This window comes from Serinus canaria, chromosome Z (assembly GCF_022539315.1).
Source record: "Serinus canaria isolate serCan28SL12 chromosome Z, serCan2020, whole genome shotgun sequence".
In the NCBI taxonomy this organism is placed as follows: domain Eukaryota; kingdom Metazoa; phylum Chordata; class Aves; order Passeriformes; family Fringillidae; genus Serinus; species Serinus canaria.
Window position 1 is genome coordinate 71489198 of NC_066343.1, and position 17676 is coordinate 71506873.

Here is a 17676-nt window from a genome sequence, read left to right on the forward strand (position 1 = left end):
GAAAAGTGCATTAGCTTTCAGTGTTTTAGAGTAGTTTTACACAAGTCTGGTGAGGAGCAGCGGAAGGAGCTGGGGGAGCCTGGAGAAAAGGAGGCTCAGGGGGGACCTTGTGCCTCTGCACAACTCCCTGACAGGAGGGGGCAGCCAGGGAACAGGGGCTGGGCTCTGCTTCCAGGGAACAGAGACAGGATGAGGGCAATGGCCTCAAGTTGCACCAGAAGAGGTTTAGATTGGATATTATGGAAAACGTTTTCACTGAAAGGGTTGTCAACCATTTTGAAGAAGTTACCCAGGGAAGTGGTGGAAATGCTATTCCTGGAAGTGCTCAAAAAAACATGTGGAGCTGGTTTAGTGGTGGACATGGCTGTGTTATCATAATGGTTGGACTCAATGATCTTAGAGGTCTTTTCCAACCTAAATTGTTCTATAATTCTGTGAGTTGTTACAGAAAATGGAGTTGTTACATCACCATGGAGAAAAAAAAAAAGTGTCAGGAGATGAGAACCTGGCAGCACTATGTGAACAAAGCTGCAAGGAAATGGGGTATGGTGTTGCTAACATTGCTAACATTGCTCTGGTAAAAATGCAAAAAGCAAAGTTCACAGAAATAAAATATTTTGACATTGTGATCATGCTAAAGCAATACTATGAAGAAATAGATGGATCGGGAAAGTTTTATACAAACTGGAATGTCTTGAAAAACTCAAAGCTCTGTGCGGCAACAACCTCACTTCAGAGAACTAAAGGACAGACATTTAAAATTTAGCTGTTTCCTTAAAATCCTGACATAGATTATATGACTGTACTGTAGTTAACTCAGAGACTAATCATCCTCACCTGTTGTAAGCTCCTGTTTAGATAAACCATTATCTGAAGGTGCTTACAATGGTTAACTGAGCCACGGTGACTAGGATAGAGTCTGACTTGCAATACAAACTTTTAGTCAAGCAGTATAAAATAAATGTCACCAGAAGAGTTAATTTCAGTTAGTTATATTAAGGCATCTTCTCACTTCCCTCCCCTCTCCCCCACCACATGTGAATGTCCACTGCAGACAGCTATAAAACATGACACAGAATCTGCAGAAACCCTGCTCTCCCCTGAAGCATCAGCTGGAGGCTAGGCAGGATGACAGTCATCATCCCAAATGGCACCAGACATCCTTGTGGGGCAATGGAACTGAGCTTCAAGTGTCACTGTGCTTGACAGATTCTGCATTATGGTTACTGTGTTTTCCAACACCAGGCATTGTAGTTTGCTGCTAGAAAAAATGGCAAGCTTTTGCAGATATTTTTAAAACATGAATTTCCAAGCTTGCAGGAAGTTAAGGCCAGACTTTGAAGCTTTACTTTTCTACTTAGATGAAGAGTCACTGCCCCGAGCAAATTGACAGAAAGAGGGAAGAAGACAAGCTGGACAAGTCTTCAGAGGTTAATGCTGTGCTGTTAAATTTATGTATGGAGCTGCGGTAGTTGTTTTAGTAGACTGGATAGCCCTCTTAAGGCCAGAAACTCATAGGGCTGGTGACGTGGCATCTAAATAAAGCAGATAGAAATTCCTCTTTCAGTTCTCAGGGGCAAAAGATACTCAGCTTAGTGTCAATTTGGTATTAACCTCCCAAAGAAGAATAGAGATGACTTCAGAGGTTATATTCCAGGATCAGCTACAGTTTCAGTTTCTGATTTAGCTTCTCTCTTCTTGCAATTTCCTGTGATGTGCATGTAGATAAAAATACTTAACTATTTCCCAGGTCTGTTTTGAAGCTAAATTACTAGATATTTGTTAAGCGCTTTGAGGCATTTATGATCATAAACTGAAAATTACATTCTCCTACCTTGCTGCTATTAAGGCTTATTATTTTCTTAGAGCTCTACAGCATGTTTTCTTTTCAGAACATTATCAGAACATAATAGTATCCTAATAAAAGCAATATAAATGAAAGTCAGACTAGTGTGATGCTTCTTCAGTAACATTTACAAAGAAACTGTAATTCATGCTGGTTGAGAAAAAAAGATCTTGTCATTCTTGTTCAAAGATAAAAGCTATCTTTAAATCAAGGCTCTGTCGTTATATGAAAGTCAGGTATTTCTCTAACAGGCTGCCCAGAGAAACTCTGGGTGACCCATCCCTGGACATGATAAGCCATGTTTGCTGGAGCTCTAACCAGCCTGGTCTAGTGGAAGGTCTCCCTGCCCATGGCAGAGAGATGGGTCACCATGGCAGGGGGTAGGAAATTTATGATCTTTAGAGCCCCTTCCAACCTAAACCATTCTATGATTTGCTTTTTTCCCTGAAGAAGAGATTTGCTTTTACATACTTTCTCCCTTTCACTCCCTCCCTTCCCATCTTGTCCCTTACCACCTTTCCCTTTCCCTCCTTTTCTCCCCCATACAGCCATAAAAATTCACTGTCTTGGGAAACAAATCCACATATCAATTTAAAAATAAACTTCTGAGTCCACCACGTGATCTTCCTATACATCTCACCAAGGGACCTATAGGGTGACTAGAAAATATGGAGTTTCCATTTTAGGACTTAAGAGGTTAGAGTAAATAATGGGTTTAACGCACAGCTAACTGTAATTATGTTGGTGTGTGGCACAAAAGCACTTTGTCTTTTGCTGTCAGCAGGGATCTAGAACCAGAGAAACCAACAGGAAGAAGAACAACCAACAAAATAGGTGGGTTTTACAGAGTAAAAAAGCTCTTCATTCTCGGCTACTCAATTTACTACACAGAAAACATACTTGAGAACTTCAGAACTTCCTCCTCCCAAAAACCAAATCCTGGTGTACTTCTATAGTTATTTGAGTCCAGGAACCCTTCCTTATTTAATAACACTCTTGATTCAATTACAGAGCTGATTTATCTTATCATGGTACAAAGACGTTTTTGAGCTGTAGGGTTGGAACATGTACAGAAGACAGATTGTATCTCCTAAGAGTTACATTTGGATGCATTAAAAAACTGCAACAACACAAACTAATAATTCATTGTCTAATCAGATGGCAAATTCTTGCCATACTGGAGGTATCAAGGAGATCTGCAGCTTCACGAAGGTGAGTGCACCTTAGTTGAGTGAGGGTGTGTGTCTTGACATGCCCTGGACTTTTGCTTCTAAGGCTGCTGTCCAGAGTAATAAATTGAACATGTCAAAGAATGTTCCCAGGCAATTCATTTGTCTCTACTCTAAATTTTTAGGACAGACTCTAACACATTTTTAATCTGTGCCAACAGGCACTTTCCCAAACTATTTTTGTGCACAGAAGAACACTGGAGCCATGTTCAGCAGGCAGTCTGACTGCCATTACCTGGCTGACCCTACGAGAAATCACTGATGTAGATGTAGGTTCTCCCACGTCAATCAGAATTGTAACCAGGGTCTGGTCAGGGATACATGCAATTATTTGTACAGATGCAGTTTTATTGTTCTATTTGGAAATGGCTTTTTTGCCTAATCCATGCTCCTGGGAATAATTTTTTATTCAAGTGAAGAAATCTGAGCCAGAAGGGGATTAATGCGTATCTCTGCCTTTCCTTTGAAAAGAATTGGGATGCTGTCCTTGACCAGTGTAGATTAATATGACAATGTGGTTGGGGGAAGTTTCACTAGATGAACCACCAGTATTTCAAGAGCTTCTAAATATTTAGGGTGGAACATGGGTCAGACTCTAAAAGGAAGAGAAGGCTCATCCAAACATAAGCATTCCTTCTGCATGCTCGCTAACAACCCCTGGTGTGTTGGTGGCTGGCAGCAAGAAGTGGCCAGCTCCCTTTGACCAGCTGTAAGAGACAATGGACTTAAAAGAGATGGTGACATTTCTGAAGAGACACTGTTTGCCAAAATATCACCAGTGTGACCTAAGCAAGACTGCCTGCTATTGTGTGCTGTATGGCCTGAACATGCTCAGAATCAACATGTGGTCCGTGCAAACCTGTCCCATTCTGTTTCCATTTTTAAACATAAGTCAGTGGCTTTTTTTAGTTCAGTTTCTGCAGTCTAGTGATCAGAGATCCTTCAGCTTGGTCATCTGCATTTGCCACACTGCTTCTGTCTAAAGCAGTGGAGTGATGAAGAATAGTTTCAATTCTAAAGTCTGAAAAGCTCAAGCACTTGGGTGCAACCAGGATGCCTCCTACATCACGCAGCAATAACAAAACATAACTGCATTCTTTTATTAACTCTCCCAAGAGGTTGTTGTAAATAGCAGTCATGATAGCAAGCAACCCCAAATAAAACACAAACAAACAAAAAAGAAAAACAACAGCATTCCCTCCCAGAAAAAAAACCCAAACAACCAAAAAACTAATGAAAACCAACAGTAATTCCCTTTCTTCAAGGCCAGGAGACAAACTGATGCACACTCAGCCCTCACTTTCAGAGGGCAATAAACTCAAAGTTGGCAGCTACAAAAAACAAGCTTTCTTTATTTTCCAATTTTAGAGTACTTGGGCCACAATAAACTGGCAGTTTCAAGTCTTCTGTATGTTCTTTAGTAACAATAAAACACACCTCTAGCCTCCCATAAGGATAACTCTGGGAATTCCTAACCTAAGCTCTCTAGACAGCATAAAAGATTGTTCCTCCTGCAACAGTTTTGAAGTAATAAAACCTACCTTTATTAATACTGTCTGTGACAACAGAGGACATATATCCCAGGCTGCCTTTTATGCAAATGATGTTCACTGTTCTGCTGCACCGATTTCATATGACTTGGGGGCTGGAATCAGCACAGACAGACAGTGGTCGTGGGAACTGGCCAGACCTCTGGGTTTCCTGGCACTGTTCTTATGATGTCACATAGTGGTATGTTCTAGTCAGTAATCAACAGATCATGAATACTTTCAATAATTAAAATGTATCAGATACAGAGTATTTTTTATTTTTATTTTTATGAAATACATTTTATTTTGCTTTGTGATCAGTTTTTCTCAGCCTGGCAGCAGTCCCACTGAGTGTTTAATGTTCACACTTTATTAAGCAAAGAACATCTTGAAAATCCAATATTCAACACTGAGGTAAATAAAACAAAAAGAAGATCAAAGAAAATGTATTACTTGGAATCATTCGGCCACAAGGTTGCACAAAGAGGGCACTGGAATAATTTAAATTATGGTGCTTGGGGAAACCAAAGACTCCCAACAACAAAAATTGTGTGCTTCACTGCAGCAGTTTAGACTTGCATACAGGACACAAGAAACTCCGTTTCAGCATGGCCATGTTGGTAGTTAAAGTTATGCTGCCTTCCCATATGAATTATTGTTAACAACAGCAGCAAGAAAACCATATAATGCCACATTCAAAATGGGAGGCTTCTAATATTATGACCTGAACATTTGCATTTTAATTGCATAGACAAGTGAATCAGATTTAGTATGTAATTGAATATACTGTCTATTAGTAACAGCACAGGTAAAACTTGGTCCTAATTTCATGCCATTATACCAGAGTAAATCTCACAGTCTTTATTTAAATTCTAATTCATTCAATAATTTCCTAAAATAAATGACCCATGAAAGCTTTTTCTATTTTTTTCTATTTAAAAAAAAAACCCCAAAACAAAAACAAAACTGAAATTAATCATCTGAAATTTTATTTACTTCAGCATTGTAACTATATTTTGCATGCCTTCTGGCTATGGTAAATCAGAAAATTAGTGTTGAACTACAGAGGCTGAAGAATAAGCCATGGACAAGCAGTACAAAACATCCACAAGTGCTGTGTACTGAGCCGCTTCCCAGAGAACTGGAGAATCTTCTTAGCAATTCCCTTACGTTTTCACTCCCATATCAATATTTGCTGTTAGTAGAAAGATGCATTTTCCCCTGTTTGAAGTAATGTTTTTACAGTTTGTCATTAATCTTATAAGGGAAACACTCTTATGAAGCAGTTTCTGATGTGGCAGCATCCCAGTCTTTCAGCAGTAGGACACAACACTTTTTCTACCTTCAAAGGATCAGATTTTTGTAGAGCCAAGGGCAGTTGATTTTGGTTTCTGAACCAAGGGAAAAAAAAATCATGCAGCAGAGAGTAGCTGTGATGCCACTGTTAATGTGTAATGCCGTATCCATTCAAACACTTAGAACCTGAAAAAACATTAACTCTGCATAGGACCATCCAATGCATATGAAATACTTGTTTTCTTCTGCTTCTGGCAATAGAGTTTGGAAAAGAAAGGATGTACTTCTATATAAAATTAATTTAGATTTTTTTCTGAAAAATCAACATTACTCATGAAGTAAAAAACTAAAGACTCCACTCCTCTTTTTATGATTCTTTGTTTAAATAAACTGGCAACATTATGCCCTAACAATAGGCAGTAAATCTCAATCACATTTTAATGCTATGACTTTCAAAGAAGCATTGAAAATGGATAGATGTGACTGCTGTCAAGAAAGCTTTGAGAAAATCAGACAACATGCATTGCAGAATTTAGTTCAGTTTTGCCTTTCACTGTCTTCCTCTGTTGAATGATGTGCAGCTAACACAAAAGGAAGGGATGCTGCCCAGAGGGACATAGATAAACCTGAAATATGGGCTCACAAGAACTTCATGAAGCTCAGCAAGTCCAAGCAAGGTTCTGCAACCGGGTTGTAAATCCCAGATACCAAGACTGGGAGAATTCATGGAGAGCAGTCCTGCTGAGAGGGACTTGGGGCTGTGAGAAGGGGAGAACTGGATGTACCCTCGACCTGAAATCCCCCATGTGCTGGGCTGATCCCATAGCACAGGGGTGGGGCAGATCCTGCCCTGGTCAGGTGAAACCTCACCTGAAGTGATGTGTCTGCTCCATGATCTTCAACACAAGCAATAAATGGACCTCTTAGAGCAGGTCCAGAAGAGGCCATGAAGATGCTCCAAGGACTGGAACACCTCTCCTGTGAAGACAGGCTCAGAGAGCTGGGTGTGTTCAGCCTGTAGAATAGAGGGCTTGGGTAGAATTTAGAGCCCCTTCCAGGGGCTGAAGAGGGCTTATAAAAAGGATGGGCAGGAGCATTTATACAGGAAGATGGTGACAAGACAAGGGGTAGTGGTTTTAAACTGGAAAGGGCAGGCTGAGATTGGCTGTAAGAAGAGATCCTTTACTCAGAGGTCGATGAAGGAATGGAACAGGTTTCCCAAAAAGGCTGAGGATTCCCCAGTCCTGAAAGTGTTCAAGCCCAGGCAGGATGGTGCTTGGAGCAGTGTGATCTTGGGAGTGACAACCTTGTCCATGGCAGGGGAGTTGGAACTACATGATCTTTAAGATCCCTTCCAACACAGAACAGTCTAGTATTCTCTGATTATATGATGTATAGATGAAGGAATGGCTAAAAGGAAGTAATACTAAAATACTTGATAGAGCTTTAGTAAATATCCATTCATGGTCAAATGGGAAGCATTTAAATTCTGTTAATGATCAATGGATTCAATCATGGAACAGAATGATTTAGGGTGGAAGGGACCACTGGGGTTCATCTGGTCTTACCCTCTGCTCAAAGTAATTAGGCATGCTATCCATATATCTATCCACATATACATAAAAATTTATTTTCCTCTCTATTGGTTCATTATGTGCACAAACAAGCACACACAAACACAGAGTTCCTAATATGAGACCAAGAAATGAAAAAGACTCTCAGAAATTAAAACAAAAAAAAAGTTAATATCATGGCCTTTACCTTTATTGATTAAATATCCAGATTAGATGGCTTAATTAGATAGTGTCATTGTTCTGTGTGCAAACTAGGAAATATAGCACGGTCTGCAGAGATCATCAGTAAATAAGTCTTTCTGTTCTAGCCCTCTAAACTAATGTATGGTTTATATAAATGGTTCACAGAGATAAATTTGTTAATTATTCATGTGGGAGATTTTTGACAATCTTTGTGGCAATGAGGTTCAGAACACCCAATAAAATGCAAAGGCATCTATTTTAAATACAGTAATGAAATAATAGTATCATTCATTTGGGGAAAAAAAAACATTAATTCACTACCTTAAATCTTGATTTAAGAACTTCTAGATATTTTCACAAAGAGATTATGTCACTCCAGCAAGAGCTGTGGTCAGGATGCAACATTTACCAGATGATGCTCCCAGCCCCACATTACTGAATCACTCTAGCTAGGTCACAGAAAGAGACCCTCCTGGCTTTGAAACCTGTTCATCCATGAATATTCTTCAACAGGGGAGGTCAGCAGCCACTCAGAACACAGGGTTTAATTGCAAATTTTAGATAAAGGCCCTTCCCCAAATACATCATGCTCTGGTGATCTAATGTAATAGATTCATGTTCAGTAATGAAGTTTTCTCCCATGACAGTGAACTATGAAGGTATTCAACAAAATTCAAAAAAATAGACCACCAGCCTTATAAATTAGGCTGTTAGACTTGTACCAAGCCTTATCATCTACAGGTAATGTTGTCTAAGAATATCAGCAGTGAAATTTTGCTTCCAGCTCTTAAAGTAAAATTCTTCATTCTAAGAAATTAAAAAATAAAAAACAATTAAAACCCAAAAAAACCAACAAAACCCTTAGAAATAGCACAAACAACCAAAAAAATAACTCCTACAAGAAGGAAAATAAATGGGCCCATATGCTTCTGCCCTTAGTGATACTGAATAATCATTTATTTTGTTAATATATCCTAATGCATGTCTGTGCTTCGATCTGAATTTACATCCTGTCTGTATTCTGTGTGCAGCTCAAAGGGAGCAGGGGGAACATCACTGGTGTCCAGTCACCACCACAATGCACTCCCTCTGTCCTCACAGCAGCACTGTGTGATCACAGCTCAGCTGGGATTTTTCTGACAGGAGTTTGATATTGCCCAGTGAAAGGGTAATTTGGATTTTAGACTCACAGAGATCATGTTGCCTCACTTCTGATAGAGTAAATCAAGCCATGGTCATCTGTCAGTATTATATGGAAAAGCACTGCTGGATCAGGGTTAAAATCAGATGCTTTATCTGCCTATTTCAGTGATTCACTTCAAGTGCCATACAATTTGCACCCAAACTGGATATACCATTGTGCAGAATAAACTGATTCTTTCTAGCTTACCTTACACTTACTCTCTGATTCCTTCTTCCTCAGTAAATTACTGATAAGGCTTTTTGCCTGTCTTTGGAAACAGACGAGATCAAATACAAAAGAGAAGCAGAGGAGAGAAAATTCAAGATAAGGGAAATGTCTAGATCCAACCCTATAGCAAGTAATTCTCTCAAGGTACATCCACTTCAGGCTTTATCTATCTCCATTTAGCAATGGAGAAGTTGTCACTCAGAAGAGTGTTAAAAAAAGTAATGATGATTCCATAGCCAGACCAGGAAGAGCCATGGAGGAATTCTCCCTTACCTGGAGAAGCCATTTATTCCAGTAGAAAATCCAGACAGATCTGACATAGCTGTATTTTGCACAAAATATATGCTGGTACAAATAACCATGCAGCACCAAGTAATAGTGCCTTGGAGCGGCAGGAACTCACATGAGATTTCTGTGCTGATAGGTGGAAATGCCACAGTGAAGTCATAATTAAAGAAATGGAAGGGAATATATTATAATTATAAAAATTATGTGTGGCCTTCAGAGCCCTGCCTATGTTTCTGGAACTGTGCATGGTTTTTAACTGACCACACAGCTCATTATCTACACACACATGAATAATTTTCATCCTCATTGTGTATAAACTAGTTTTCTTAACTTATGTCCGCAAGGACTTTAGACTTCCTCCTTAATTTATTCAGCAAATTTCACATTTTTTAGAGACGATGTATTGAATCTCAGGCCCTGGGATTTCATTGATCCCAGTGTAGAGGCAATATGTTACCACACTGCAGCAATGTCTGACAGGCATTTATTATGCACTTTAAAAGGATAAGGGCTACAGCTACAGAAGTCCGTGAAATGCCTAAAGGTCATGTCCAGAGAAGAAATGTAACATAGAGAAAGCCATTCTACTCTTAAGAAAATAGTGATCTATTCCAGAATAGAAACGACAAGATATGGTCTGATCCACAGCTCACTTAATAGGATGGGAGTCAGATGATTATGAATTTATATTAACAACATAAGAAGGGCAGCAGAGGGATTGAATTATTATGCTTAATTGGTTAGGGAATACCAAAAAGTGCTGTATTGCATTTTATTGGGGATAGTATTAAATAAACATTAAGAAAAATTTATTCAGTTGAGAATCAAGAGGGTAAGGAAAAGAGCATATCTAGTGAATTGTAAGACAGTGATTAGTTATTCATGTAGATTCTAGGGGCCATTAGCCTGAGTAACATGTTAGCTTTCCATTTCAAATGATTACATTTTGCTTAGTGAAAGTGTTAATATTTTTATCAATTAGTTATGACATTTCTTTTAGTCTATGTCCTAATATGAGTAGTTTAAATAATTCCTCTAATAGTGAATAAAAAGTAAGTATAGACAAGTGCATGGTGTATAGAAATGTATTAGAAAATGCTTTATCACCTCTACAGGAACTGACCATATTTGGATTACTGAGATTTAGCTTTAATACTGGGCAACTTTTCTGTGTTTCTATATTCTGAAGAGAAACTGCATTTCAGCTATAAGTGAAATTATTATTATTAGATGGGCGTATTACTTATGTCACTTGTTCCCCATAGGTTTTGAGATAATAAGCTTTCAACTGTGAGTTAAGTAATATTTTGAGCCACTGAAACATTTTCAAACAGTTTGAAAGACTCTGCAAACTATATTTTAGGATTTCAAAGACAATTTAAAGATGCACATGCAAGGAACCCATTCATCTGTGGGTATCAGGGGTTTCAGATCTTCTGAGCAGCATTAAAATCTCACTGTTTATTCAAACATGTTTTTAAATAAAACCACACTTCATAGCCTGAAATGTGCATTAAATAAATCACAAACTTGTTTCAGTCCTATGGAACTTATGCTGATTTGTCTTCTCTCTTCTCATGCCTGAAATAAGTAATGTGCCAAAAGCTTTTGAATGCTGATGCTAGGGCTGAGCTGTCTGGCTTAGGAGTGGTACAGATGCAGAGTGACCAAACCCCCATCCTCCAATGAGGTGTGTGAGTGGTATCTCCACCTCTAGAGGAAAAACACCTCTGGGTTACAGCTGGACAAAATCTAATATCACAGGGCAACATGGGTCTATCCTCAGTAATAGTTTCACCTAGATTTTTATCAGCTAGGGACAAAAATCTGTCTGAAAGCCAATACAATTCTTGCTCCAGTGCTTAGGTTCCGAAACTGATTAGTTATTTGAAGCGATTGTTTCTGAAACTTTTAAATTTTTTTTTATTGCTGCTGTTAAAATGTTTTAACAGTGATGCCACAGAATATCCTAAAGAGCTGCAGTATCTGTTTCCTAAACCCTTCCACATTAAGCAAAGAATGTTTTGAATACAAGAAGAATTTAAATCATCTATAGTCAGTCTTCCTTATCAGGTGCTTAGATGTGATACAGAAATCATCCAAAGGAAGTGTCAAGGAACATCCCTATACGCTGACCAAAACTAGCACAGAATTTTTTTCGGAGAATTTTTACCTCCTCCACTACTACGTCCCTTGAAAATCAGTAGCACTATTCAATGATGGTGATGTAGTTCAAGCCAAGAATCCATGAGCAAAACATCAGATGACAACTGTATAAACCTACACTACAGTAATCACTAGATGTCTGAAAAACTCAAAAGGGACACACAAAAAAAGCACTGTGCCAAAGGCTTTATTCAGTATCTAATAGGAAAACCACTCTGGCCAGTTATTGAATTTTATTACTATAAAAGGGCTTATTCACTGCATTATGCTTTGACTGCTCAGAAAACGTGTTTCTGTCAGGTTACTGAGCTAGCCACCATGCTGCTAAATCATTTAATGCGCTCAGTTTTACTCTTGAAGTAAGTGAGGTAAAGTTCCACAGGGCATGAAACAAACACAGCAGCAGCACTTCAGTTTTAATAGTGTCTGACACCCAGCCCAGCTTGCCACCCGTTCTTCACAGCTGGAACACAGCTGGTCCAGAAGGAGAGGCAGGATGGGATATTCTTAGGCTGAGGCAACAGCAGCTCTCCCAAGAACCTGTCAAAACGAGCACTGGGATTGCTGCTGGACATGAACTCATTCAATATGACATTAGGCAAGTCTGAGAGATGAAAGCACACAGACTTAGCAGTACTCTTACATAGCTGTTGTCTAATGTTTAGGGAAAATCCAGGACCAGCTGAGGGACATTCTGGCTGTACACATTACCAGCTCCCTAGGAGCCAGGAGTTTACTTTGAGCTCTGACTTGATTAATTTAAAGTGCTTGAAGCCAATTAACACAGTGTAATCACAGTAGTGGTGGTAGTACTCTACCTCCTGCAATGTATACTGACAGCTTGCTAAAGGGTTACAGGAAGGAAGGAAACCTTGGTTTAAATTTGGGTCAACTTCTTACCATCTAGCACTGTGGACTGTGCTCCAGTGGGGTGCAGTGCGCAGATATTAACTGAGAGAGGAGCTGTTAAAAAAAAGAAAAAAAAAACCAAAAATAAATAAATTTTAATTTATTGGGATCTATGCACAGGGTAAAGCCTGCATGGGGACTCAGATTGTTTAGCTTCCATTGCAAGGGTCCCTGAAACATCTTCCGCTGGATGGGGCAAAATTCCTCAGCTCTTACACCCATTCCACAACTCTGCCTGACTCTCCCTGGACAGTGAGGATGCTTCATTACATATACTCTTAAACCTAAAAAAAAAAAAAATGTCTCCCAAATGACTTAGACATGTACAGAACACTGCCTTATGTGGCCATTCCTGCACCTGCAGAAATGGCTTCTGCTGCTGACTTAAAATGTCGTATCTAAGTACATTTTGGTCATTTCTGCATCAAGAAAAGATGGTATTGGCTTGTTCCTTCTTCTTTGGAGGATTGTGAGCTATTTCCTGGTTCCAGAGTCTGTAACGTAATATAACAACCATTGCACTGTGCTAATTCAAACACCTACAAAATCCAGTGACACCGAGACAAACACACAAACAAAATGCAGTGACTTAATCCCTTCTCCAGGCTGAACTATTCTTTGCTCCATCTGTCCTTTATCTCATTTTAACTGTTCTGCTGTGTACCTCATTCCTTCTGCTACCCAAATCTTCCTCCACCTACATGTGATGCTCCAAGAAGAGGTTCTGTTTTTTATATAGCTGTTTATAATATAGTTGTTTTATATAAAATTATAATCATGTTTCAGAGAGCCTCACTTACTCTTTTAGTGATCTGTCAGTTAAAGAAATGCAGTCCCTACAGTCTAGACAGACAATTAACCCTGGCAACCCCAGAATACATGGTTAGTATTCCCCTGCATGAACGAAGAATAACTTAATTAGAAGTTCAGCCTGGGAAGTGGCTACCTATTGGTAACAATATTGGTTCTTCTCCATGGCAGTTCAAAAGAAGTCTTTCCCAAAATAGTTTACAGAGTAAAAATATATCTGTATGTCCCAGAGGAAAAGGGAAATTAATAGGTTTAAATAGTGATGAAAAGACATACTGAAATGAGGTTTGAAATAGATGAGAAAGCTGATGTGGACGGAAATGTGTGAAGAATATTTTCACGTGACATAGACTGGAAAAAAAAGCTTATGAAATTTTTTTTTTTATTTCTTACTATTAGAGCCCAAACTTTTGAAATTGTTCAAATATATCTGCAAAGATTTTTTTTAATTCCTAATCAATTAATTTCGTTTTTATTTGTATCCTTTAGCAGGAATTTTCCTTAAATATGGATACCCTCCACACGTATTTGTCTAGAAATATTCTTGAAAAATACATCAAATGTTATAGATATGTCCTGAAAACCAAATATTCACATACCACTAAATTAAGCATTATAAACTGAGTTTTTATGGCTCCTGTATTTGATATACTGAAACAGTAAGATATACCTAGAGGCTTATTCAGGTCTTCATCAAGTTCATATCCCTGGTTTGTGTTTGTGTGGCCAGATTTTGGTTGCAAGGGGGGTACAGGGCAGGCTTCTGTGAGAAGCTGCCAGAAGCTTCCTCCACGTCCAAGAGATCCAATGCCAGCTGGATCCAGGACAGACCCTGCATTGCCAAGCCCCAAGCCCATCAGTGATGGTGGTAACACCTCTGTGGTAACAAATTTAAGAAGGAAAAGAAGTTATTGCATGGATGTAACTGTACTCAGAGAAAAGCAGGGTGAGACCATGTGAGAGGAGCAGCCCTGCAGCCAGCCAGGGCAGTGCAGGAGGGGCAGGAGCTGCTCCAGGCTCTGGAGCTCAGATTCCCCCACAGCCCCTGGAGCAGCCCAGGCTGAGGCAGCTGTGCCCCTGCAGCCCAGGGAGGGCACGGGGGAGCAGAGATCCAACTCAGCCCACGGAACAGACCCATGCCAGAGGAAGGGGATGCCCATAAGAGGTCTCTGAAAAGTGGGAAGTGGGAGCAGGATCCTGACAGGAACCTGACTCACAGAGAGAGGAGCCCAGGCTGGAGAAGGTTTGCTGGCAGGAGTTGTGACCCCTTGGAGGACACTGCAGCAGGCTGTTCCTGAAGAACTGACCCTGTGGAGAAGAGTCCCACAGTCGAGCCTTTCATGAAGAGCTGCAGGTTGTGGGGAGAACTCTGGCTGAAGTATGTGGGGGACTGCCACAGTGGGAGGGACCCCACATTGGAGCAGCAGGATCTCTTTCCTTGAGCACCAGCAGGAATGTGTGATGAGCTGATCATAACCCCCATTCCCATCACCCTGCACTGCTGAGGGGGAACACCTGGAGCCCAGGAAGGAGGGAAGGGTGGGAGAAAGTGTTTTTATGATTTCTTTTCCTTCTTATTATCCTGTTCTGATTTTCATTGATAATAAATTCGTTAAAATTCCCAAGCCATATCTGCTTCGCCCACAATGGCAACCATTTTGTCATCTTTCCCTGTTCCTACCTCAACTCATGAACCTCTTGTAACACTTTCTCTCCCCTGTTCACTTGCAGAGGGGGGTGAGAGAGCGGCTTTGGTGGGCACCTAACATTCATCCAGGGCAAACCCATCACAACCCTTTAAAAGTGACAAAAATCCTTAACTATATAGGGCAGCTGGAAGTTTGTTATATAGGTACTTGAAGTTAAGTAGGTGGATCTGCATAAAAATGTTCCAATGTTTTCCCCACCAAATAAACTCCATGCATTATATGACTTAAATAACCTCCATAGCTTAGACATTACACATCCTGGAAACAACCACCGAAAACCAACCACTGAAGCACAGCTTCAAAATGCTGTGCAAATTATCTGTAGAAAATGTGGAGAACAAAAGGAATCTCCAAATCCATGGTTAGACAAAGACTCTGGTTCTCATTGGAGACACTGGATGTTATGTGTCAGTACTTTGTGCTAGAAAGTACATTAGCTAAACTAATTAATATAATGCTTATTAATATACCTTTAAAATATATTTGATGCACTGAGTATAAATTGAACCATATATTCCATGAATACATGAAAGATGTCTAACTATCCATTTGCAGATACCCTAACAGCAGGAAAGGAGATTAAACACATGGAACACATCTAGAGAAGGATGATGAGACGCAATACAAACCCTGAGCCTTACAAACCATCCTTTCCTCTCTTCATTCAAGCCCGCCCAAATTCTGCACAATGGATGAAGAGATGAGTAGCTGTGAAGATAAGACTAAAGCACCAAACTTAGTGTTACTTTGCCTCATGTAAGATTTGAAAATAATGCACTTTGTCAAACTCATTCAGAAATGTGGGTACCCTTTACTCTCAGACAGGTCATAAACCAGGTAATTATTTAGTGGAAACCTAATCAGCAATGGGACATGATACTTTGATTTATGATCTTTCAATGAAATGTTGTCTGCCAACACTTGTAAAAAGTATTTAAGACACTCTGACATGTAATCTGGGCAAAAAGGTGCAGAATGCCCTAATCTGTGTTCCAGCTCTGCATTTATCTAATTTTCTAAGGAGACTATTACCAGCTAGTACCATCAAAAGGTATAAGACAAGTGCTGAGTAAGCTGTGATTTTCACTTATAAATGTTTTTAATGTAAAGGGCTCCTTTTTCCTTGAGATATTTAGGTGTCTGTCTTAAATTCTATCTGAGGCTAAGATTTTCTTCTCAGCACTTGATTTCAGGAATTTCATGTTATAGACAGCGGGATTAAGAGACTTAAATTTCATCAGCTGCAATTTGAGATGCGGTATTAAATGTTACTGTAATTCACTAGGACTTGGTTTTCAGGCTTAGGGTGAAAATATTCTAAGATCTACAATCCTTGGCATTAGGGATGCAACTGATTTAAGATCATTGCAAGATAGATAAATGCATGGGAATGCCTGGGACCAAGCAACTTTTCTGAAGACAGATTCATGTTCTGTGGTCACTTAGGAATTTTTCCCATCACATGATGATTTGGCCAGCTAAGCTCAGCACTTGCCTGGGACACCTTCAAGGAAAGCTCCAAATGCCTCCCAGAAAAGGGGATTACTGATTCATTGTGAATTTTTTTTTCAGTTCATTATTAGTGTGTTTCAGACACTTAGAACCACATCAGAAATTTTTACCTTAACAATCTAATCTAAAAAACCAGCACTTGACAGTAGCCAGGAACAAATATTTAGGAAGACATGGTAAAAATTAGTCTCATTTGCAGCTTCCAGAAATCTGCTCTGCAGTGAATTCCTGACCCTAATGTTTCATGTGTGGGTTTTTGCTTATTCTTTTGTTTGTGTGTTTGTTTTGTTGTTTGGGTTTTTGTTTGTTTTTTGGCTTGGTTTGGTTGTTTTTTGTTTTTTTAAACAGAATAAAAATGAAATTTTCAACTTGTTTCAAGATGCTAAGCAACAGCTTCAATTCCAAAAAAACCACTAAAATCAAAAATAATTAAATAATTACAAAATAACTGGAACACAGGATGAGTTTTTTGAAGGAAAGTGTTTTCAGGAATGGCAAAAGATGCAGATCTGTGGCTGTCATATGTGTTTTCTCCCCTTTTTTTTTTTTTTGGCTCTGACATCATGCATCACTATACCAGTTATTTAACAGATATCACTTCCCTTTACACCGTGAGGGAAATATTATGCACTGTACAGGATAAAATTGAACATCTGGTTTTGGACAACAAAAAAAAGTAGGAGCAACAGAAACATAACAAGAATGCCCAGATCACACTATTATTTTTGTAGTTTTATGCTGGTAGAAATGCATTTTTAATAAAAAAATAATTTTAATTGGTTTTTTTCTGAAAATATAGAAATAAGAAATATTTTTAGGTTGATTTACTTTTCACAGTAGAAATCTGTGTTATGCATGAATTACGCTATCTTACAGCTATGATGGAGTTTAAACATAGCAGAAGAGATCAGATACTTGTACATCTGGAACAGCCTAATGAAAAAAAAAGTGTTAGTTAAAAGGAGGAAACCTGGCCAGTGTTACAGCTAAAAAGCAGAAAAAAAAACTCCCATATTTTCTCACTAAGTTAACAATCACAGTTTCCTAACAATCAGTGTTTCCTAACAATCATAGGAAACAGCCTTTCCTACTCCTTTTGGTTTGTTTGGAGCTTTTTTTATTTGTTTTTATGGCTTTTTTTTAGGGGGGCTGGGGGGGGTTTGTTTGGTTTTGTTTTTGTTGGACGTTCATTGTTATGTCCTGGAAAATTCAGC